This window comes from Spermophilus citellus (assembly GCF_964194105.1).
Source record: "Spermophilus citellus genome assembly, chromosome: 1".
Taxonomy (NCBI): Eukaryota; Metazoa; Chordata; class Mammalia; order Rodentia; family Sciuridae; genus Spermophilus; species Spermophilus citellus.
This window is the reverse complement of record NC_138182.1, coordinates 240,362,729-240,388,598: the sequence shown is the minus strand read 5'-3', so window position 1 is coordinate 240,388,598 and position 25,870 is coordinate 240,362,729. Positions and strand designations below refer to the sequence as shown.

At 35.4% G+C, this 25,870-nt stretch overlaps 1 protein-coding gene and 1 long non-coding RNA gene across 5 annotated transcripts in view; one reads left to right on the top strand and one right to left on the bottom strand.

The window, feature by feature from the left end:
- PDE4D (phosphodiesterase 4D) overlaps nt 1–25,870 on the bottom strand; it is a 1,076,913-nt gene that overhangs the window by 601,965 nt on the left and 449,078 nt on the right. The gene's annotated exons all lie outside the window — the stretch shown is intronic.
- LOC308646111 overlaps nt 1–25,870 on the top strand; it is a 37,511-nt gene that overhangs the window by 3,213 nt on the left and 8,428 nt on the right. The window contains exons 2-3 of one of the 2 annotated variants that reach the window (XR_014021319.1): nt 8,079–8,200; nt 12,353–12,465. This is a non-coding gene — a long non-coding RNA (uncharacterized lncRNA). Of the gene's footprint in view, nt 1–8,078; nt 8,201–12,352; nt 12,466–25,870 lie in introns of those variants that run through there. The other variant, XR_014021318.1, reaches the window with a different exon arrangement.

Genomic DNA, 25,870 nt, shown 5'->3' with positions numbered 1-25,870 from the left:
AGGTTACTGAATGATCAATGGGTTATAGAAGACATCAAGGAGGAAATTAAAAAATTCTTAGAGTTAAATGAAAACTCAGACACAACATATCGGAATCTATGGGACACACTGAAAGCAGTTCTAAGAGGAAAATTCATTGCTTGGAGTTCATTCCTTAAAAAAAGAAAAAAACAACAAATAAATGATCTCATACTTCATCTCAAAATCCTAGAAAAAGAAGAGCAAAACAACAGCAAAAGAAGTAGAAGGCAAGAAATAATTAAAATCAGAGCTGAAATTAATGAAATCGAAACAAAAGAAACAATTGAAAAAATTGAGAAAACTAAAAGTTGGTTCTTTGAAAAAATAAATAAAATAGACAGACCTTTAGCCATGCTAATGAAGAGAAGAAGAGAGAGAGCTCAAATTACTAGCATATGGGATGAAAAAGGCAATATCACAACAGACACTTCAGAAATACAGAAGATAATCGGAAATTATTTTGAATCCTTATACTCCAATAAAATAGAAGATAGTGAAGGCATCGATAAATTTCTTAAGTCATATGATCTGCCCAGATTGAGTCAGGAGGATATAGACAACCTAAACAGACCAATATCAATTGAGGAAATAGAAGAAACCATCAAAAGATTACCAACTAAGAAAAGTCCAGGACTGGATGGGTATACAGCAGAGTTTTACAAAACCTTTAAAGAGGAACTAATACCAATACTTTTCAAGCTATTTCAGGAAATAGAAAAAGAGGGAGAACTTCCAAATTCATTCGATGAGGCCAACATCACCCTGATGCCTAAACCAGACAAAGACACTTCAAAGAAAGAAAACTACAGACCAATATCTCTAATGAACCTAGATGCAAAAATCCTCAATAAAATTCTGGCGAATCGGATTCAAAAAACATATCAAAAAATTGTACACCATGATCAAGTAGGATTCATCCCTGGGATGCAAGGCTGGTTCAATATAAGGAAATCAATAAATGTTATTCACCACATCAATAGACTTAAAAATAAGAACCATATGATCATCTCGATAGATGCAGAAAAAGCATTCGACAAAGTACAGCATCCCTTTATGTTCAAAACTCTAGAAAAATTAGGGATAACAGGAACATACCTCAACATAGTAAAAGCAATCTATGCTAAGCCACAGGCTAGCATCATTCTGAATGGAGAAAAATTGAAGGCATTCCCTCTAAAATCTGGAACAAGACAGGGATGCCCTCTCTCACCACTTCTGTTCAACATAGTCCTCGAAACACTGGCCAGAGCAATTAGACAGACTAAAGAAATTAAAGGCATATAAATAGGAAAAGAAGAACTTAAATTATCACTATTTGCAGATGACATGATTCTATACCTAGCAGACCCAAAAGGGTCTACAAAGAAACTATTAGAGCTAATAAATGAATTCAGCAAAGTGGCAGGATATAAAATCAACACACATAAATCAAGGGCATTCCTGTATATCAGCGACAAATCCTCTGAAATGGAAATGAGGACAACTACTCCATTCACATTATCCTCAAAAAAAATAAAATACTTGGGAATCAACCTAACAAAAGAGGTGAAAGACTTATACAATGAAAACTACAGAACCCTAAAGAGAGATATAGAAGAAGATCTTAGAAGATGGAAAAATATATCCTGTTCATGGTTAGGCAGAACTAACATCATCAAAATGGCGATATTACCAAAAGTTCTCTATAAGTTCAATGCAATGCCAATCAAAATCCCAATGGCATTTCTTGTAGAAATAGATAAAGCAATCATGAAATTCATATGGAAAAATAAAAGACCCAGAATAGCAAAAACAATGCTAAGCAGGAAGTGTGAATCAGGCGGTATAGCAATACCAGACTTCAAACTATACTACAGAGGAATAGTAACAAAAACAGCATGGTACTGGTACCAAAACAGGCAGGTGGACCAATGGTATAGAATAGAGGACACAGTAACCAATCCACAAAACTACAACTATCTTATATTTGATAAAGGGGCTAAAAGCATGCAATGGAGGAAGGATAGCATCTTCAACAAATGGTGCTGGGAAAACTGGAAATCCATTTGCATCAAAATGAAACTGAATCCCTTTCTCTTGCCATGCACAAAAGTTAACTCAAAATGGATCAATGAGCTTGATATCAAATCAGAGACACGGCGTCTGATAGAAGAAAAAGTTGGCTATGATCTACATACTGTGGGGTCGGGCTCCAAATTCCTCAATAGGACACCCATAGCGCAAGAGTTAATAACTAGAATCAACAAATGGGACTTACTCAAACTAAAAAGTTTTTTCTCAGCAAAAGAAACAATAAGAGAGGTAAATAGGGAGCCTACATCCTGGGAACAAATCTTCACTCCTCACACTTCAGATAGAGCCCTAATATCCAGAATATACAAAGAACTCCAAAAATTAGACAATAAGATAACAAATAACCCAATCAACAAATGGGACAAGGACCTGAACAGACACTTCTCAGAGGAGGACATACAATCAATCAACAAGTACATGAAAAAATGCTCAGCATCGCTAGCAGTCAGAGAAATGCAAATCAAAACCACCCTAAGATATCATCTCACTCCAGTAAGATTGGCAGCCATTAGGAAGTCAAACAACAACAAGTGCTGGCGAGGATGTGGGGAAAAGGGTACACTTGTTCATTGTTGGTGGGACTGCAAATTGGTGCAGCCAATTTGGAAAGCAGTATGGAGATTTCTTGGAAAGCTGGGAATAGAACCACCATTTGACCCAGCTATTCCCCTTCTCCGTCTATTCCCTAAAGACCTAATAAGAGCATGCTACAGGGACACTGCTACATCGATGTTCATAGCAGCACAGTTCACGATAGCAAGATTGTGGCCAACCTAGATGCCCTTCAATAGACGAATGGATAAAAAAAATGTGGCATTTATACACAATGGAGTATCACTCTGCATTAAAAAATGACAAAATCATAGAATTTGGAGGGAAATGGATGGCATTAGAGCATATTATGCTAAGTGAAGCTAGCCAATCCTTAAAAAACAAATGCCAAATGTCTTCTTTGATATAAGGAGAGTAACTAAGGACAGAGTAGGGACAAAGAGCATGAGAAGAAGATTAACATTAAACAGGGATGAGAGATGGGAGGGAAAGGGAGAGAGAAGGGAAATTGTATGGAAATGGAAGGTGATCCTCAGGGTTATACAAAATTACATACAAGAGGAAGTGAGGGGTAAGGGAAGAATAATACAAGTGGAAGAAATGATTTACAGTAGAGGGGGTAGAGAGAGAATAGGGGAGAGGAGGGGAGGGGAGGGGGGATAGTAGAGGATAGGAAAGGCAGCAGAATACAACAGACACTAGAATGGCAATGTGTAAATCAATGGAAGTGTAAATGATGTGATTCAGCAATCTGTATACGGGGTAAAAATGGGAGTTCATAACCCACTTGAACCAAACTGTGAAATATGATATATCAAGAACTATGTAATGTTTTGAACGACCAACAACAACAACAAAAAATAATGATAAGTTATTGATTTAAGTGGATGAAAGTTACCTCTGTAATCCAGATTTTTCTTAATATAGGTTGAATTCTAGCATTCTATCAAAAAAAAGAGGAAAAAGCAGCTTTACATATATGAAGACATGAATTGGTGTGAGCATATTTTATATACAGAGATATGAAAAATTGTGTTCTATATGGGTAATAAGAATTGTGATGCATTCTGCTGTCGTGTATTTAAAAAATAAAAGCAATTTAAAAAAAATAGTGAACACATACATAAAAAAAAAAGCATTTACTAAGTTAAGTGTGGGAGATCAGGTCTATAATCCTAGCTACTTGGGAGGCTGAAGGAGGAACATCATAAGTTTGAAGCTAGCCTGGGAAACTTAGTTGATACTCTATCTCAGTATAAAATAAGGACTCAGATGTAGTTCAGTGGCATAGTGCTTGTCTAGCATGCATGGATTTAATCCACAGCATACCAAACAATAAATAAACACACAAATAAATAGAATTTACTAAGCAGCATGTGCTTTTTTTTCCTTTTTGATACAATATACTATACATTGCCAATGAAAATTAACTTTAGAAACCCCTTGAAGGTAGAAGCACAAAGTAATAGTATCTCATTAAAATACCCTGTATGGCCAGACACTGTGGTGCATGCCTGTAATCCCAGCAGCTCAGGAGGCTGAGGCAGTAAGATCAGGAGTTCAAAGCCAGCCTCAGCAATGGCGAGGTTGTAAGCAACTCAGTAAGACCCTGTCTCTAAATAAAATACAAAATAGGGTTGGAGATGTGGCTCAGTGGTTGAGAGCCCCTGAGTTCAATCCTCAGTAACCCCCCCTCAAAAAAAAAAAAAAAAACAACCCAAACCCTGTGTGTTATTTTGTTGTTCTGGAACTTTAATATTGAACATGATATTGAAAAAATATGCCACTCTTAATAAAAATACACAATATTTTACATCCATGCAAACACTTTATACTTTGTCAGTAATTCCAATCTGAGCAGTACTTATTTAACCATTCAAGCATTTAAGTTAAAAACTCTCTTCTTCCAGGGATGAGAAAACTAAGATGTAAACAGTCTAAGTTGCTTCCAAATATTTACTTATAGTCACAGATCTGGGTGGGACTTCCCAAGATGCCAAAGTTCAAGTTTATAGCCTTTTCATCTATTACTATTCTAGTGAACAGAGAACTTATAGCCATGCCTGTTTTTCCAATTTCTACTCTCACTTTTCCATTCTACTTCTCCCACCCCAACCCAAGCCTCCTTCCACTTATGCACACACATACATAGCATACAAACTACAGACAAGGGTATACACACTCACATACACACCTCACATATAGAACACACTCACACGTACACACTCTACACCCAAACATCTCACACCCACATTCAACTTGTAGGCACATAGGATATACTCACACATAACACACATATACATATATTTCTCACATATTCTATAGACACAGGATGAAGTCACATTTATATACCTCACTCACCACCCCATATCACACAGGTACCTCATGAATACAACAAACAAAGGACATATTCACACAAATATAACACACATATACCTACCCACATCTGCATAAAATCTCACACACATAACATTCATATATACATACACTGCACATAAACCTCATGCGTGCATGCCATCAACTCACATACACATGCACATGCACACAAATATTCACACATAAGGAAAGAAAAGCTGTGAGTATGCACCAACAGATTAGGTGTTGGGCTAGATGCTCTAGGGAAATTCCTTCAGTAAAGTGCTAATAGTCCTGTTACATTCTCTCTTAACCTTTCTTTACATTCTCTCTTAATATTTCTTTCTCCAGTGCTGGCCAGGTAGGTGAATCCACAGTGTTCAATCTCTCTTGCTAGAAAGTATCTCTCAAGTCTGTGTGTCATGTGACTGACCTGTAAGTTATAGCCAAAGACAGGGATCTGGGCTTTGGGGAAAGTGGGCATCCCGGTGGCATACCTAAACCCTAAATAGGGCATAGCAGGGGAGGAGCTGGGTGTTCTGGAGCCTTATCACCATTTCTAATTGTGAGAGCTTTAGGAGTTTTCTTAAACTCATAAACCTTTGTGTCTATGAGAATAGTAGAACCTACATCTAATAGCTGTTGCAAGGTCTAAGAGAAAATATACTACATAAAATATGAGGCACATGGTAAAAATTTAAAAAATGGTAGCTATTACTACTACCACAATCATGTTTATCCCCACAAATATTTACTCAGAAATGTAGTTGCAACACAAGCTTTGATTTTAGAGAACAAATTAGAAAAAAGAATTAAAAACAGACTACTTGGTAATGATCTCTATAAAGAATATGATAACCATTTGTTATTTTATGAATAATTGTTATGAATAATAATAACTCTTTGCTATTATAATAACTAAAATTGAAGAGTGTTTTAGCATAGTTTAATTCTCAGAAATATTAGCCCCATTGTAATTCCAAGGAATCAAACAATTCATACAAGACTTGTCACTTCTTTCCCCCATCTCACCAATGAGGACTTTTTCACTACCAATAAACTAAGGATGTGATTTTATCTTACTCTCTGAATCTTTAAAGCACAAATGAATTTATACCACTGGATATGTGAGAGTAATAGATAAAATTTTAATGAAATAAAAATTTTATTATTTACTTCCTAAAAAAGACAGCATCTCTGTACTTGTCTCTCTGAGTTTATATTAATTATATAAAACCACACTATATATACATTTACATACACACAAATATGCAATCTATGTAGTTTAACTTGATAAGGAAGTGTTGCTCACACATTTAAATTCATACAGAATATTACTCAATAAAATGGGCTCACAAATTCATTTTATTAGCGAACTCAAATCAGATTTTAAAAATAAATACAGAGATAAATTAATCTTCTTCAATCCAAACAGTGCTAATGTATTTTGCATGTTACAATAAGGTTTTATTCTGAGTCATATTTTATTGTATAATTACAGTTTAATATACAGAAATCTGAATTTAACCAATGCTTTAAGGGAACTCCTCTTTGCAAATTAATTCAAACTTATTATCACAGTTATAAAACTATTTGAAGCTATTAAATAAATTTCACATTGATATTAAATCTCTTGAGTAATATTATAAGAGGGTTTAGAGGAAAACTGAAATTATTCCTTGCTAGATTACCATGAGGGTAAAGCTTAATAAATGCTTGTTGAAATGGAATCCATGCCAGTAGAGGAATGTGCAATTTTTACTTAATCAGTTTATCTAATGATGATATAAAAATCAGACTGATATTGTTTTTTACAGCTTATAACTTCAACAATATTTTAAAAATCAGAAATTTGGGCTGGGGATGTGGCTCAAGCGGTAGCGCGCTCGCCTGTCATGCGTGCGGCCCGGGTTCGATCCTCAGTACCACATACAAACAAAGATGTTGTGTCCGCCAAAAACTAAAAAATAAATATTAAAAAGTTTAAAAAAATCAGAAATTTATGAGTATTTTATTTACTCAAGTCTTACACCTAAAAACTATTGGTACTGAGCCGATGAATTCAAATCCCAGGCTTTGAATCTGTATTCTGTTCTAGCAACCTAAGGACCTAAAATGGGGAGCTAGATTTTATAATGGGCAACTTGGTATTTGGTGATGCTCAAATGATTCCAGTGGTCAGTAATCATAAATTACTAGTGTCAAAGACATTGTTATGTAAGGTTTAAAATTCTGGTTATTATTTTAACATATAGGCATAACACTTATAAGTATCTGTGTATGTGTGTGTATTCATATACACACACAACCTTTTTAAGGTGTGAGACTTCAGTAAATAACACATACACACACACACACACACATGTATATGTATGGATATATCTATATGATCATCCATACATATACTAAACTCTATTACTATTTACTAGGGATGTGCATATATGTGTATCTGTGTGTGCATGTTTATGAGTTTGTGTGTGTGTGTTTGGCTTGTTTTTGTTTTTGAGATGGAGTCTTGCTATGTTGCCCAGGCTGTCTCTGAACTTTGGGGCTCAAGTAATTCTCGTGCCCCAGTATCCTGAGTAACTGGGACCACAGGGCATGCATCACTATACCTGGCTTGTATATTTTAAGAAAAAATTCATGTAACTTCAATTTTTTTTAAGAACAATTTCTCACTATACAATTAAAAGCTAAACGGTCTAGGGAGTTTTCACCCTCATGGCTGATATTTATGCTGGGAAGGGGTGTGTTTAATCAGTAAATAAAAGCAACTTTAGCAGATTTCTAACAAAACCTCGATGGGAGAAATTGCCTAGAGTGAACCACTTAGTAGGAATGCAAATTTACTGGTTCCCTCATTGGCAGACACAGGGTTAATAGTGTCTTAATCCTTTATTCCAAGAATTAGAAGAGGAGGACATTGAACAGAAGGGAAATGAAGCACTAAAAATATTATTGTGTCACACAAGGAGAGGAAGGAAATAGGCAGAAAATACTTCTAAAGCTAAGAACTTAGGGACAGAGCACTAGTAACAGAAGTGACTAATTGCAGTTTTGTTTCTTTTACAAACCAGCTGGGTGAGGAAAACTATGTCAAAAACCAAATCACAAGTGAGAAGTGCTGTTCTTTTCAAATGTGGCTTCCAGGCCTCTCCAGTAAGAATGCTATGAGAGATGAGATTAAGAGTCTTAACAGGTAAGGAGCCTTTAAGACAGTCTATTCAAAAAGATTGCTTTTACTTAGTAGTTTGTTCCAGCTAGGTCCTTTCTCTGACAGTGTTCAGCTACACAAACCATCTATACAAACTGCCTAAAGAGTTTTAATCATACATAAATAAGTCATTTATTATAATAGCCTCTTTTACACATCCAAGAGCCAGCCTTCTGCTACGGCATACACAAGATGGTCAGAGCTGCGCTGTGTGTAGTTGGCTTGGACTGATTCAAAATAGCATCAGTTAAAAGACTCCTAGACTCTGATGAGTCTATCAAAGCAAACTTGAAACATTATAAGGAAACACTGAATTAATAATTTTGCATTTTAACCCATTGTAATATATGCTTCTTATGATAGTATTTTACTCTAATATTTTATTTTAATATTTTCAAAGTTTAGTAAGAACTCATTTGTATTAGTTTAGGCCTTAGACAAAAATCATTATTTTTTGCAAACTTTTTCATTTCTTTGTGTGTGTTTGTGTGTGTGTGTGTGTGTGTGTGTGTGTGTGTTACCAGGGATTGAACCCAGGTCATTTAACCACTGAACCACATCCCCAGCCCTTTTTAGTATTTTATTTAGAGGCAGGGTCTCACTGAGTTGCTTAGGGACTTGCTAAGTTGCTGAGACTGACTAAACTCATGATCCTCCTGCCTCAGCCCCCCAAGCTGCTGGAATTACGGGTACGTGCCATTACACCCAGCACAAACTTGGTTTTCATGGAAACTGAATTTAAAGCCATTTACTTTTACTTATCTTCTCTTTCAAAAACAAATGGCCATGAAAACTATGTATTTTTTTTCTTCCATTTTCTCTTCAATTTCTCCTTATCAAAAGCAATGTCTATTCTTTTTTTTTAAGAGAGAGAGAGAAAGAATTTTAATATTTATTTTTTTTAGTTATCGGCAAACACAACATCTTTGTTTGTATGTGATGCTGAGGATCGAACCCGGGCCGCACGCATGCCAGGCAAGCGCGCTACTGCTTGAGCCACATCCCCAACCCCAAAAGCAATGTCTATTCTAAAATTGAGATGCCATCTGAGAGCAGTTACTATAGAACAACTAAAGACGATTATATTTTAGCCTTTGTAAGAATGAGTAAAATCCTAGAATTCAAAAGTCAAGTATTGAGAATAATACACTGGGAAAATAATGCCAAATTGAAATAGAGGGCTACTTTACAATTTTGATCTGTGGACTATATTTAATCAAGAATAGACAACCAGCAATGATAGCAAAATAATTATTGAAATATGTCTCATAGATAGATAAGTGGGATAAAAGCTTCTGTAAAAATGCTCAAAGCAAGTTATATAAATTCCAAATTCTGCCTAACTTAGCAGTGAAATAGCTATTTTAAAATATGCCATTCATCATTTCTTCTGACTATAATCCACCACCAAAATCACAACACCTAGAGTAACCCCTACTGGCCAGTCTACTTTATGGCGAATGCTACAAGGACACAGAAATGTTATGGCTGCAACCCCAGAAACCCTTCCCAGCACTGCATTAACAGAAGCATCATTAAACATCTTTTAATAGTTAACATCATTTAACATCATTAAGCCATCTAGCTCCTACAGTGACCCTCCTTAAGTCTGGCATGTTTTAATTTTATGATGTGAAGTTTTTATAAACATTAAAAAATTTTAATTCCTAGCAATGTAAATAATATTTTAAAATCAACAGATAAAATTGCATTTGCTCAAATGAAATAGTGCTTTTCCCTTTACTCTTCTGAAAAGAGCAAATTATCAAATGATATTTTTTGTTCTTTTTTTATTTTTTTATTATTTTATTTTACTTTTAACATGCGACAGCAGTGGAAAGCATCACAATTACTATTACACAAATAGGGCACAATTATTTCCTATTAGACAAAAGGGAATAAAGAAAAGGGAGGGGATAGAAATAGAAAAGACAGTGGAATGAATCTGACATAATTTTCCTATGTGCATACATGAATACACCACAGTGACTTTCACCTTTGTGTATATCCACAAGGTTGGTATCCTAATTAGAATGAGATATAGTCCATAGTTGTTATATGTATTATCAAAATAGCCTCTACTGTCATGCATTACTAAAAAGAACATATAAAAATTATAAATAATTAAATATACTGAAAAAAGAAAAATCCAACATGTTAGCAATTCAACCCACATGCCCTCCATTATTTCTGCTGATAAAGTGTCCCACAGGACTCTAGACTTTCACACAAACACACGCAGACTCCCCTTCTTATTGTTCAGGTAACCAGAAATCACTTAATATTCTCTGAGCTAAAAGTAGGTAAATAAACTTGTGCATAAGGAATTTACCATGTGATCCAATTAATTTTCATATATAGATATCTATATAATCAATACCTACACAGAGTTTAGAACATTTCACACAGAGGGCAATGTTCTCACTACTTTTTGGCCCACTGCATCCCTCTTGCCTTCTTTATTGGTTTATGAAAGTCAGGTTAAGATCATTGGGAGTGGTCCATGTCATTTGAGAAAGAAGATACAAATGAGCACTATAGCTCAGGAAAAAGCTAGGACCAAGGATAGATGCAGAAGGTGTTTTGCCTTTTTTTTTTTTTTTTTTGCCTGCTTGGGGCTGCTAAATGCATGAATGTCATATACTGCCATAGATTGCATTATTTGTAGTAATTCACTCTTTACCCCCATGAGCATCATATGACTTTTTAAGCATTCTGATATGGGATTATATTGCTCAGCCCCGTTATCTGGTTGTTCACGAACACGCTTGGATCAATGGAAGGTGAACGGAAGTGACAATATGCCATTTCAAGGCAAAGACTTTAAGAAGCATCCTGGGCTTCCATTGACCACTTGCTCTTTTTCTTCTGCCTCAAGTGCAGTAGTCTCAATCCCAACTGGCTATCCCTTATAGAAGGCTCAGCCATTTACTTCCACTTTCTTCTAGTGGATCTAAAGGTCCAACCTACTAGTTGACAGGGAAGCAAGAAAGTAATTTAGCTGGAAAGAAACTCTTTTACATGAACTTAAGGAAACTGCTGAAGAATTTGGACTGCTCTTTGAAAACCTTACTTATCAATGACCAAGGCACAGGAGAAAGACAAGGTATTCTGCAACATCTGGGTCTCATTTTTGCCAACAGAACAGATGGAGTGATTATCATTAGCTTTATTTGTACAGATTCTGAATATGTTTTGTCAAAACTATCTGAATGCCTTTAGTTTCAGATTCCCACTCATAATTGCATTACTCATAAAGTTTACTTTTAATAAAGACTTAAAATATGAAAATTAAATACCTCTGGTACACTGAGGTTGTCATTCTTAAGTTAATTACATATTTTCAAAAGAAGAAAAAAGCTTTCTTTAAAGGAAACCAATTTTATCTTCTCTTCTTACGTGCTTGTAATAACCAAACAAGCCATTCAATGAAAACAACTTAAATCATTAGATACTTGTTATTTTACATTTTAATTTTGTAATATTTGATACATGAAAATGATGGAATAAAAATTGAGATCAGGGTGAGAAAGAATCCTAGATTGCAAAAAGACAACTTTAATTTCTGCTGTTAATTTTCTTCCTTTAAAAACATTTTGTAATTGCAGATATTACTAATTCTACCCAAACCTTTTTATGAAGAAAGAGATGTATGTACAGACCTCTAAGATTTTTTTATAAATAATTAAATTTTAACTTGGAAAGTATTAGTCCTAATTTAGAATGCCTTAATTTTAAAGAAAGTATTATTATGAGCCAATGTTTCATAAACTTTATGATTTGTCTCCCTGATACCTCTAGAGTAAAATTATTTCTTCATTGCTTATATAGAAAAAAGAAGATTTAGAAATTACCCAACTTTGCTTATTTTCACTGATAATTTTAAAATAGAAAATCAATTTTAAGACTTTCCCATCTGAAAGAAATATTGACTAATCATTTAATTAAATGCCTGATGCTTGCTTGGTTATATTTTAATATTTCTCCCTATTTGCATTTTTTTCTGAAGAAATGGACTCTTTTACCATATGTTCATCCTCCCACAGAACCTCATATAATTTCCCAAATAATGGCATCAATGCCGTAGGAGGATCTATTTACAACTCACTGCATTTTCTGTGTCATTATTGGCAACAGATTCCTAAGCAACTGCTGTGGAGAGAGGATCAAAATATACAGCAGAAATTTGAACCATATCAAGCCTGAAGGACCCAGTGAAGGTTAAAAGGACACAACAGCCTTCAGCTCTCTTCTTTTTCATACCCTCATCTCACATTCAGGAAATGTCTCCATTTCCCCCTCCTTTACATTCTAAATAAAATGGAGATTTTATTTCAAATTTGAAGTCACAGTAACAAGTTTGTCTATTTTAAAAAGAATTTCCTTATTTCTGATGTACTTTAGGAATGAAGAGTCATAATGCTGACAGGAAATTTTTAGTCAATAAAATTCCTGACACTAATATTTTATTATTATTTGACCAAGTTCCTAAAGACTGATGTATACAAAAATATAGAATCTCACATTTGCATTCTTTTCCCTTCATTTCCACCCTCCCCCCAACCAATAATCTTTATTTACTGATGTTTTGCAGTAAGAGTGATGTATTTCAAGTCATCTAGTCTAGCTGTCATGTTGGTCTAGTTGAAATTATAATACAGCATGATCTGGGATTGACCAAGGTGCTTGTTCTGCATGAATATATTTATTTTTATTTATTTCAAACTTTTTTTAAATTAGACTTTTATGGTTATACATACTACTTGGGTTCATCCAGACAAAGTTATATGCATGGAAATCAATTTCAGATCAAAATATTTCCTTTCCCCATCCCCTCTCCCCCCTTGAATATATTTGACAAGTAAAAATCCTATTTGATATTTTGACAAGTATAAACCATTTAATAAGAGTGTTCATATATATTATTTCATTTTAAGTTTGATAAGTAATCAACAGTTGATTCATGAATAGCTTTGTCTTTTGTGCTAAATATTTAGAGTCCATGTAATAGTCAGTGAGAGCTATAGGAAGATTTCCAGGAAACAGTCATTTTCAGAAAAATTCTCTGTTGGACAGAGATCAACAGTATCCAAAGTGGGGTGTGCACACTCAATGGTTAACAAAGCTGTCCATAAGAGATGAGGAGGGAATATAAAAATGTGTATTTATAACCCCATATGATTTCTATTTAATTTTTATATTTGTTTGTTTTTTACACTTTTTTTTAAAATTTGTAGCTACCTAAACAAACATATAAACATCATATTCACTATCCCTCCCCCACCTTTTCTGATGCTATGTGAGATCAAAATGCTTAGAAACTATTAGCAAGTGAATCAGAAGCACAAAATCAGTGAAAGGTCTATAAAAATAGTCCAGATAAGAAAAAAAATTAGAGCCTGAAGCAAGACATTAGAAACAGAGAAAAGGGGAGAGACTTTGCATATTCTTGAGAAATCGAACAGATTAACTGTGAAGAAAGAGAAGGTCCAGAGAGAATATTTGGATGCAGGCTAGACTGATGGATCTCCCCATGAGGAAAGACCTATCCAATATATGCCATGGACTTGTGAATAAGAAGCTATTTTTTTTTTTTTGGTAAAAATTTTGAGAGGAACTGTAGCAGAGAGGAGAAGGATGGAAGGAGAAAGGTGAATAGGTCATTCTCCAGACCTCATTCCTGCCATTACTCAACCCAAATGCTTCTGCTCTATCCATTTTTATATCCTGGAGTTTCACACAAAGCTTTGTTTTAAACAGGGGTTTTCTGACTTGCTTTTCCATGCTGGAGACTGAACTCAGGGCTTGGCACATGCTAAGCACATGCTTTATCACTGAGCTACAACCCCATACAGGATTTTTAAAATTTAAATAAATATTAAAGTTTATCTGGGCATGTTGGTGCCTACCTGGAGTCTCAGCTGCTTGGAGGGGAAGGCAGGAGGATCCCTCCAGCCCACAAGCTAAAGACCAGCCTAGACAGAGTGAGACCATATCTCAAAAAAAAAAAAAAAGTTGGAAAATGACTGGCTTGGAACTCAGTAACTAGTTCTCAAAGAATACTTATGGTTGGGAGAAAACTTGCAAAAGATAAATATCTATAAATACAGCCAAAAAAGCTAAATTTTATACTTAAGAAAAACCCAACTTTTTTTTTGGTACCAGGGATTGAACTCAGGGGCACTTGACCACTAAGCCACATCCACAGCCCTATTTTGTGTTTTATTCAGAGACAGGGTCTCACTGAGTTTCTTACTGGCTAGCTTTTTGCTGAGGCTGGCTTTGAACTCATAATCCTCCTGCCTCAGCGTCCCAAGCCACTGGGATTACAGGTATGTGCCATTGCTCCCAGCTCTGACTTCTTAAATAGGGGAAAATCAAAAACAAAAAACATTTTGTTTGCCAGACTGTGATGAATTAATCCTCCCATTATCACTATCTTTAGGTATCGTGGTCTTCTATGGACAGGACTTTTTTGGAATTTTATTTCCTCTCCAAAATAAATATTACTAATGCCCAAAGAAAAACAGTTTTTCCAGAATGGAAAAGCAATATCAAGTCAGAAAACCCCTGTTTATAAACAAAGCTGTGTGTGAAAAAAAAGTTTGTTGAATCACACATATCATCACCAATATGAGGTAACTATTGTTTTCATTATCATGACCCCCTGTCTATGTATGGTGACATGTTCCCCAAATTGAACCCACTTTTTTAAAAAAAAAGAATTGCAATGTCACCAGAGGAATATCAGCTGATCGTCTCCCTGGAGCCTTCCCAGGGTGGCAATAGTAAATCTGCCATCATATGAACATGAGTACATAAGTTGAGCTGCCTTAGGGCATTCCAGCAAACAAAGTTTAAAAACAACCATGACCTTGTGACCAACACTAATGGACAGATCTTTTTGCCTTATGTTTGTGTAGTTGCTGGAGTGAAGTTACAGTGCTCCAAAGACCTTAGAGTTGCTGACATTCCAAGCAACTTCAAGCTGATGGGGTCATTATCTTTCCTGTGAATAGACTTTGTGTGCTTCAGGCCACTGAAACTCTTATTCTTCCCAGTATAAAATTTCTATCCCCAAAGCAGTCCAACACAACTGAGGAAAAAGACCATGAATACATTATAGCCAGAAGAATTTCTCTTCAGACCCTCTAGCAAAATCTGATGATTCCTTAGTTTATAAATTATCTCTGCATAGAAGCACACTATTGTTGTGGCAAACATTATGCAAATAAGTTGAAGTTACCCACTGGGATCTGAATGTTTGTGTCCGCCTTAAAACTTTTATTAAAATTTCTTGTGTGATGGCATTAGGAGGTAGAGCCTTTGGAAAGTGGTGAGATGATGAGAGCAAAGCCCCCATTAAATGAATGAAGGTCGTTGAAAGAGACACCTAGAGAACCCCCTGCCCTTTCCTTTATATAGGGACACAGCAAGAACATACCATTAATGAACCAGAAAGCATACCCTCATCAGTTACCAAATCTGAAGCATCCTAATCTTGAACTATTCAGCCTCCAGAACTATGGGAAATAAACTTCTACTGTTTGCAAGCTGCTTGGTTCATGATATTTGCTATGGCATTCCCGTTTCTTATTCTAAGAAATGACTTAAGTTACCATAAATGCGAAAAAAAAATGCTAATTCTTCTACCATTCCTGTAATCTGAAGAGAATTTAGTGAACCTTTCCTTGAAAATAATAACAACAATCCAAAGGCTATTTTAGGGGAAAAAAAAAAAGGTAGATGGATAGATGGAATTTGGTGTAGTCAATTGCAATACACTAAACATAAGCTCAAATCTTGGGAATTTTTCAATAAGCAATAAAGTATCTCTCGCTAAGTAGGATTTTTTTCTTTTATTCTGAGGCGAAACCAAACAGTTCTGTCACTGCATTTGGTTGCAGTTTTTGTGCATCTTATTCATAGGAATGCATAGCATGACTTACTGATACTGAAAAAGACTGCTGAGTAGCAGATTTTAAAAAGAGAAAGCAACAAATTTGTAAAAGGTCCTAGTGATGATAGATTTCACAATTCCTTAAGAATCTGTCCCTACAACCCTCCTGATTTTTAGATTCCAAGAAGAATGAGAACTTGGCTTATAATTAGCCTGACTGTGTCAGGGGCATGACCAATGCCACTGGCCGACCTGATGTCAGAGTCAGATCTGTCTTCTTACTAATTCCAGCTCTTTTCCCACATGATGGACTACAGCACCCTTTTTCTGAGTGCAGGCGCTGGGTTTCCATGCATGTTGCAAACATGCTGCAGCATATATAAGGGTGGGGCCTAAGGGCTATGGAGATGAATAATGTATCTGTCTGGGTCAGGCAAGAGGAAGAAAATGCCAAATGAGCAAAAACAACAGAGTAATTCTATGAAATGGAAAATGTAAGTGAATATTACATCACAATACCACTTTGTGTCCAATTCAAAAATCCAATTTGCCAATTGAAGCATGTTTAGCAGGACATACACACTGTCAAGGTTAGCCTGAGAGTTGTCACTAGGTTTACCCAGTGTCTCTACCAGAGAATTTTATTATGCTTCTAAAGGCATTAATTTTTGATTCTGCTCTCCTCTAGGGCCTTTCCTATCTAGAGGCTTTGGCAATTTCACAATGATAAAGAATAAAGTTAAAATGAAAACTTTATATCTTGTATCAGTTGGCATGCTTCTGGCTTCAAGCAATAAAAAACTACGACTCTGCTGGCTCTAAAAATGAGGAAAAATAAAATCTCAGCCAACAAAAATCCAGAGGCTGGTGACTGCAGGTTTGATTGAAGTGGCGTGACTGCTGCATCAAGAAACATGTCCTTTCTGTCTTTTCTGCTCCACAACCTCAGTGTGCCAGGATTCTTCTGGCAAGCTTCCTCAGAGCCAAAGACAGCTGTCCCAGGAATAAGACCAGTTAGCTAGCACAGAAGAATCAATGCTTCTCTCCTGAGCATCTCCATTTAAGAAGTCCTTTTTTAAAAAAAAAAGTCCTTTTTTAAAGTTGTAGATGGGCACAAAATCTTTATTTTTATTTGTCTAATTTTATGTGCTGAGGATTAAACCCAGGGCCTCACACGTGCAAGGCAAGTGCTCCGCCACTGAGCTACAACCCCAGCCCTAAGAAGTGCTTTTAAAGAACTTCTCTCACAATCCTTGTTTAGAATTGTGTCATCTGCCTGTGTCAAAGAAGTTCAGTTTTAAGGAAAAATGGGAACAGAGGATGACCCTGATAGACTCCCACAATGTACTCCCCCCAAGCTGAGGACAAGGTTGCCTTCCTTGAAGAGAATGGTATCAGAAGAAACAATTATTTTCCTTAGCAAGGGAGGAGCAAGAGCAGAGTTGCCAGGAAGAGCAACCACCTGTGTCTACTACATTAGATTATACATGAATTTGATTTAAATCCAAGTCCCCATTTCTAGTTTTTGTTTTGTTTTGCTTTTTTATTTGTTTGTTTGGTTGGTTTGTTTGGGGATTAAATCCAGGGCCTCATGCATACTAGGCAATTGTTCTACCACTAAGCTACATCCTAGCCCTTTTTTAAAATTTTATTTTGAGACAGTCTTGCTATGTTGCTGAGATTGACCTGAAATTGGTGGTCCTCCTGCCTCAGCCTCCTGAGTTGCAGGGATTACAGGTGTGCATCACCAGCCTGGCTTCTGTGTCTTTAATAAATTGTGTTAGAAAAGAAAGGAGTCATTAAAATCACCCCTCTTCACTGATCCAAAACAGGGAGTGCCTGGATTTTTTAATCAGGTTGACTCTGAAGATCCAGTAGCTATCAGTTCTCCCCTCTTCCAGGAAACATTTTTGTAGCCTCCAGGATGTCCTGTTCGGGCCCTCCTCCTAGGAGGTCTGCTTGCCTTCCAGTCACTGGCTTTAAATCTTCTTCCTGCTCCTTTTTCAGAGCTTTCACTGGAAGTCTCCTCGACTCACTTCTGAAGCTTCTCTGAACTCTTCCATGACTTCAAATAGCACAATCATAGGAATGTATTTTTTTTTTTTTTCTGATTTCACTTCTGACTTGGGGATAATTACTTGCATGCTATGCTCACACTCAAACTCAACAAATCACACCCAGCATCTTCACCTAATGCAGCCTCTCCTCATGATTTCTCTGTTTCTGTTCCTGGTTCACCATTCCCCAAGTCATTGGACCTGAACCTGAGGATGACCTTAGGTGTCTCACTCTATCTCAACCAGCATATTAGCTACTCATGCTGATGTCTTTGAAACATCTCTAGTGTCGACCTCTGAATCTTTCCATTTCATGTGATTTGACACCACACACCTCTTACCCAGTCTGACCCCTCAACATTAATTTTTCTTAGACCACACACGAAGTCAGCACTCCCATGAAAGCCTTCCAGATGGATATTCCTACAGCATTCCATGGACATCTGCCCACTCATTCTCTCCATCCTGTATTTGAGCTCACTAGCTCACTGGCATTTCACCAAAATTGTACCACATTTCCTGTGTTTGTGCCTTCCTCCAATGTCCTTTGCTCTGTCTGGAATTTTACTGTTCCCACTTCTGTGAAAATCCTACCTATCCTCAACTTTAAAAGCACTGAGAATAAATGCATCCTTAAGACCATATATGATAACTATAGCAGTTCAAATCTCCTTGTCATTTTTTAACTATGAGATTTGGGTACTCCTCTGTAATTGGAGGGAAGGAGGAAGGGGATAATACTTTCTCTGCCTCTGTTACTACAGGATCATTGAAATAAGCAAAAATTTTAAATGAGGTGAATATGTAAAAGCAAGTACAAAGGCTAGCACACTCTGTACCATAGAAAGCACATTATTATCAGCCTCTTCAATGCCACATATTCACAGTACATTTTGAAGCATTTTACTGGGATTCCACATATTTTCATTGTTTTAGAGGTCAATAATAAAAGTAGTTTTTCCACTTAAAAACAGGCCTGCTGGAGGTCACTAGCTCTTTTAGGATATACATTCATATTTAGAAGACATAATAGCATTTTATACCCATTGACTCATTAGGGAATTAAAGAAATAAAAGGCATTAGTTGTAATATGATCATATGGATGATCCTCTTTGATCTAATTACATCAAATACTCTACATAAATGCATAATTTGAAGTAAATATCAACATAAGCATTGACTGATGAAGTCACCTGGCTGTCTTCTGAAAGGCTAGTTTTAATCTATGAAATAGTTCAAATTCAACTGTTTCTGGAGTTTTCTGTGGCATACTGGACATAATAGGAGCTATGGGCTTGCTAAGAGTCCTAGGCTAGGGGATTTCTTTTTAACATTCCATGGAAAATTCTTAAGAACACATTTTTCATTTCAGATTTTCATGTTCCAATAGTGACCATAGAATTTTTTTTTATGTTTTTGCATGACTGAAGACTTCTCCTGTAGTCTCAAAATTGTCTTCATCTTTCATTTGAGAATGTGGAAACACAAAATAAATTCAAATCTGTATTTTACTTATCAGTGCCACCACTGAAAACACAGAATTTGTTACTGTATAGTTCAACCCCTTAACTTTATAGTTATACATCCATAACAGGGTACAGTGTCCATTGCCTAAAACTAAGTTTCAGTTTTACATTATGTAAAATTAGTGCTACTCTACTTTGTCAAGTCCATGTCACCACATTCCCATCAACAAATACAGACAAGGTAGTGGTAGCTTAATGAACTGTGACAGCATTATGGTAAAGAACGTGGATCAAATTACTTGTTTCTCAGTTTCCTCATGGGAAGAAATGGGATAACAAAGATACCTTTCTAGTGTACATTTTAAAGTGTATACACCCAGAATATATTCAGATAGTTTCCAGAGTTTCTTCAATTCTAAGAGAATTTGCATTTTTATGGTACAAAGTATGTACACAGAGTGGGATGAGGAATAAGCGCTGGCCATTTAATCTAGCAACCATGACCAGAGTTAGACTATATCAGTGTCCCCATCTTGACTCTGATTTACCCACTCCAATTATCAACTATCAATCTAATTATCAATCTATAAATTAAGATCATATTCCTGTCTGGTTAGCCTGACCTCTGAGCTAGAGATCACAGGAAGAAATGATCAGAGATTCAAACAGCAATTCAGGCAGGCCGACTGCCATTTGGAAGAGCAGTAATGTCTGTAACTTAAGGAAGGGTAGCTTACTTGGCCAGCTTGACTCCTTTCTAATTGTCTTAGAGTGAACAGTACAAGATAAACATACAAAATGTCATGTAGAGATTAATAAAGTCAACAACCATGTTAGTCATCTTTCCAAATAATGGAGAGAAATCAAAATTGCTTCGTTATCTTTCTTCCTTAAAAGAAAAGTTTTTAAAAATCACTCATATTAAAATTTTAAAAATCAATCATCTAACAGATTTAGCAAATGTTAGAATTTCTTGTCCTCAGATCCTTTATAAATGATTAAAACCTTCAATTCTAAGAGAATTTGCATGTAAGTATGTTGCTTCTAAGCTCAGGATCTTCAAGACATCCAAGTTGCTCAATATCTTTAAAGCACACTCTTGGAGGTGTTTCATATATCCATGGACTCTCTCTAACTCTTGGAAAATCTTTAGGCTAAAAGACAGGGCTGGAGCCTAAGTTGAAGTAGAACCTACTTTCTGCCAGCAACAACATGCCTTGCCAGGCTAAAAAGTTTGCCAAGACCACACAAACAGAAAATAAATAGTAAATTACATTTATATTTCTTTTTACAACTGGAAATCATTCTGAACTTCTTCCTAAAGTTGGAGAAAATGAAGAGGGGCCAAAACCAGAAACCATAAGGGCTCAGAGATAATTATTATAGAAAACCAACAAGCATTTACCTAATGATTCCCCAGGGCCACTCCTAGAAGAAGGAATGAAAGAAAAATGATTACACCACCCACAACACAAAAATTCAATGCAGTCAGTGAACCAAAGAAAAATACAATTGTTAAATTTGAGAATAGCCTGATATCACTCCCTTCAAATTTCTAAATACTTGGCTATATTATAATGGGTTTTATACATATATTTATAAAATACCACCCAATTAAATTTACCACTCTGAGAAATGATAGCATCATCAATTCTTTGTGAATAATCTCTTAATTTTTATTACTGAAAAGTTTTGGCTCCCAAGTACACAAGGGAATTGCTCAACAGGATGTAATATGCAAAGTCTAGGATCCATCACAAATTATTCTCTTTAGGAAGTAATCACTGCATGCATAAAATAAAAGGATTGTACAAGATATTTAAAATCCCACCCAGCTCCAGAGTTCTATGATAGTTCTCTTCTCTCAAGTGCCAGAAGAGAAAACATTCTTCAGCTTCCCAAATAATAACCCTTGAGCCTACACATGTATTGACCAATAGCTTGAAATAATAACATGAATGTGTACCACGGATATACTGTTTGGGCCTGGTAATGTCTTAATTATATGCAATAACTACATAGGTATTTTTCCATTTGTAAAATAAAGGTATTGGAAAAGGCGATCCTCTTTACTTACAACTTAACTTTCTAAGAATCTATAATTTCATACACATGAATAGTACTTACTAGAAAGAAGCCTTCTACTTCATTCAGCAAGTATATCTTTGATCAGGAAGGTAAGTAAGCACTCTTTATATATTCTGGTGCTTTTAGGGACCTGGCAATGCTTTTTTGAGGTGGGACAATAAAGGCCCAACTATTTGCCAAAGACTCAATAGAATGCAATTTATCTTTTCCTTGGTTTTGTAGAAAACAACTATGTAAGCTTTACAACATTCTCCAGTATTTATATTATTTAAAGATACAGCTCACTGATTACTAGGATTCAGTTTTCTGACAAGGTACTACATGTTTGCTTCTTTCTGAGTAGTTTTTGAAGAGTGCAATGAACCCTTTGAATTACCTCTTAAAGGCATGATTCACGATACCAACCTAATCATTAACTCCTTTTTGAGTACAAAACAACACATGCTAATAGTCGCTTTGATGACTTTAATAAATAAAAACCCTATGGGAAGTACAATTGTGTCTTCTGGGCTTCTACATAAAATAGAAAATTTCTATTAGCAAATCCCTTAGTCACAGAGCTGGGGTTATAGCTCAGTGGTAGAGCACTCACCTAGTACATGTGAGGCCACTGGGTTCGATCCTCAGCACCACATAAAAATAAATAAGTAAAGGTATTGTGTCCATCTGACCTACTTCCATCTAAGGGAAGCATGTTGCCATCTAGTGATCAGATAGGAGATTGCATCTGTGCATTTTCCACAAGCACGTATTCCAAGGTATTAATGGTTGGATCATATACTAGAATTTAGAGAAGTACAATAAGAATTCCTCAGGCAGAAACATTCCCTAGTTATTAGCTATGTACACCATTCTACATAGTCATTACTAAAAATGTATGGGTTTTAAAGTAATAACATGGCATTCTTTCTCTCGTGGTCACTTTTTAGCTTCAACCAACCACTGGTTTAGTCATATAATTTCCCAAACAAATGGCTTTCCATGGAACATTTAATTTAAATGAACCATTCTTTTGGTTAATTAAATGTTAATGTAGTTTTTGAAACATAATTCCAAACATTGCTCGTAAAATACATTTACTTTAAAATGCTTCATTTTATTGACTCTAAGTGATGTCCTGCTAAAAATGCTACCCAAATTGTTGAATATTTAAAACACTGAGGAAACATTTAGATTAAATAAGTGCATGCTATTTAAAGATTAAAATACTTCTCAACAGGAAACCAAAAGTATTCCACATCATCAGAAAAAAAGCACCTGACTGTATTTCTAGCTTACAGTAATGTAGGTATCAATAGGATAAGATAATCCTGCCTAAGCCAGGCTATGCGCTACACTGTCTCCAAAGATTTTATCCATTTTCCCCACTCTGGAAAGTTCTAGAAAGACAGGGAGGGATCATTTCAGATGCATCTTTTCATCTTCACATCCCCTTCTTTCCCAAACCTGTCACCATAAGCACAATACCTGGCATGTTATAGGGGCTTTGCATGTTTCAGCTTAAGGAATCAATAATACCTTATGTCTCTAAAATAAGAATCTTGAAGATTCTATTCACAATGGAAAAAAAGACACTCTTTTCTATGGTTCTCTGCTTATCTTCGAGATGTTCTCCCTAAAAGTGGTGTGTGGACTTGTTTGATGTTCAAAGTTGTACCTTCCTAAAATATTTAGAATCTTGAGTGTCCATGTCCAAATGGCTTCCCTCTAAGAGTCAGGCATTATAGTTAGTGCCCCACTTGATGAATGGAATCCAAAAGGCTGGGAATTAGGAACCCTTATTTTTTAGTATTTTCAATGGATAGGACTGACGTTCTACAATAAGGAGACTTCAATTCTTTAATACGGAGGATATTTTTCACAGCATAAAAAAAACACTTTTAGTATCATAGGCATTGGGTTACAATACACAGTTTAATGCAGTGTAGTTCAAGAAAACCACCTCATCTTCAAATACTGAATAGAAAATATTTTCAAGAATACTCTCCACTAACTAGTGACTTCTAGGTAAGCTATGACATACACGTTAATACTGAATATAGATTTACCTGCATGACAAATAACTATGAGTACGTTTCATAATGAGGCATAACAAATTTCAGTGAGAACATCCAGAACCCCATCCCTCAAATAAATATTCTAAAAATACATAGAATGTCTCTGTAGAATAAAATTTTTAAAAAAACAAGGAGATTTTCTATCTCTAGTATTGTTAAATTGGATTAAAGACAGTGATTTTTTCTATATCAGTAGTAAACATCATATTACTTCTCTTGAAGTACAAAGATTATCATAAGGTAAAATGGAATAATTGTGTTTTTAAACAATGTATACATCCAGATCAGCATGCTATTCCTACTTATAAAGTTTTTTTCTAAGGTAATTGTGTCCAAGAGTTATTAAATTATCACTATTCTTTAATTATATGAGGTTGAAGGATAGGAAATGACAGTGGACAAATAGCCATGAAATTTTTCATAATGAATCAAGGAATGTTTTCAATAGAAAATGGTTTTTGAGACCTCTAATCTGAGTTAAAATCCTTATTCTTCCGCTTTTTACTCAGAGCAAGTTACTGAACTTTTGTGTTTTTTCTTTTTTTCTTGTGCATATGGAGATGGTCTTTGTTCAACTTCACAAACCAAAGTTCTAATTTGGTCATGCATCAAATTTAAAGAGAGCAATAATTTTCAATGTAATTTTGAGATTTCTGTTAAGAAACACAATTATAATAAATACAGTTTTAAGAGCCTACAGTGTGAACTTGATTTTAAATTTAGGGGGATATGGGAGCTAACTCAGATTAGAGATCAAGTTGGATATTTAATAGCACAAGCGTGTTTTTTTTTTATTTTGTGAAATAGGAGACGTGATTTATGAGCATGAAGAATGCAAACTTCATTAAATTTATCAAATAAGGGAATCAGTTCTTTAATTACTAGTTTTAAGGCATAACATGAGGCATAACAATTTGGTTGTGCACCTAAAGGGATTCCTTAAGAATGAATTTTATATTTAGCATTGATCTTGAGCTATCTGATATTTTTTTAGAGACTTCTCGTGTATTTCAAAAGATGAAAAACATTTATTCATTTATATTTTATTTCAGACAACAGATATTTATTAAAGGCCTTCTCTGTGCCAAGCATATGTTTGGGAATAGTCTACTTGTGTTTTCTGATACAGATTAATTCAAGATGTTACATTAAATTTGTGATAAACTAATGAAATAGCATAGAGCTGCTAATAGCTGAAGTGTTTTATAGTTGCACAGAGCACAAAGAACAACCTAATTGAAGTCTAAAACTATTGTATAATAGAAGTAAATAAAATTAGTTAAAGTATATATAAGGCACATGCATTAAATAATATATTTTTTGAGTGAGAAAGCAGTAGGAAAATGAATGTGAGTGGATTTAAAAGGGACCAAAATAATGAGAATTATAGCTATATCTCCAAAACCACCTTGAATTGAAGAAGATTGTTTAAAGAATTAAAAAAAATGTAGTTAACTATTTGCACCTATACCCATAGAGTCATAGTTAAAGTGTAGTGATTACCATTGTAAGACATATGTACAGACAGACAAATGCTGGATAGAGCATATCAAAAAGTATCTCCATTATTTATCACTCTCCTGCCAGTTATTTAATTTATAAACGATCAGCATCCTAGTGATGTGTCTTCTCCTGATCCACTGAAATAATACACTACTTAGTAATCATCCAGCCTTCTCTAAGTGGAAGCTTAAGGTTTATTTTGAATGAATTATCTACCAGCCTGAGCCATGTGGGACCAAGGAGTGACAGAGATGCACACAAAGCCAAGATGCACTGACAACAATTTTCTGATGTAGAATAATGAGAGAAGTGGATTTCTCAAAATTATGAACTATAAAGTTTGGCCAAATAACGTTTTTGCACAGTGTATACGGAGTTGACACTCAGAATGGCGGTTCTACATAAGACTCTCATTGATCAAAGACTAACTTAATATGAGCAGAAAGTCTACTGATGTTATTTTTTCTTTTCTTTCCTTCATTCCCTTCCCTTCTTCTTCTTATTTTCTTCTCTGCCCCCCTCCCCACCACCTCAGGAATAAACCCAGGGATGTTCCACACCAAGCTACATCCCTAGCCTTTTA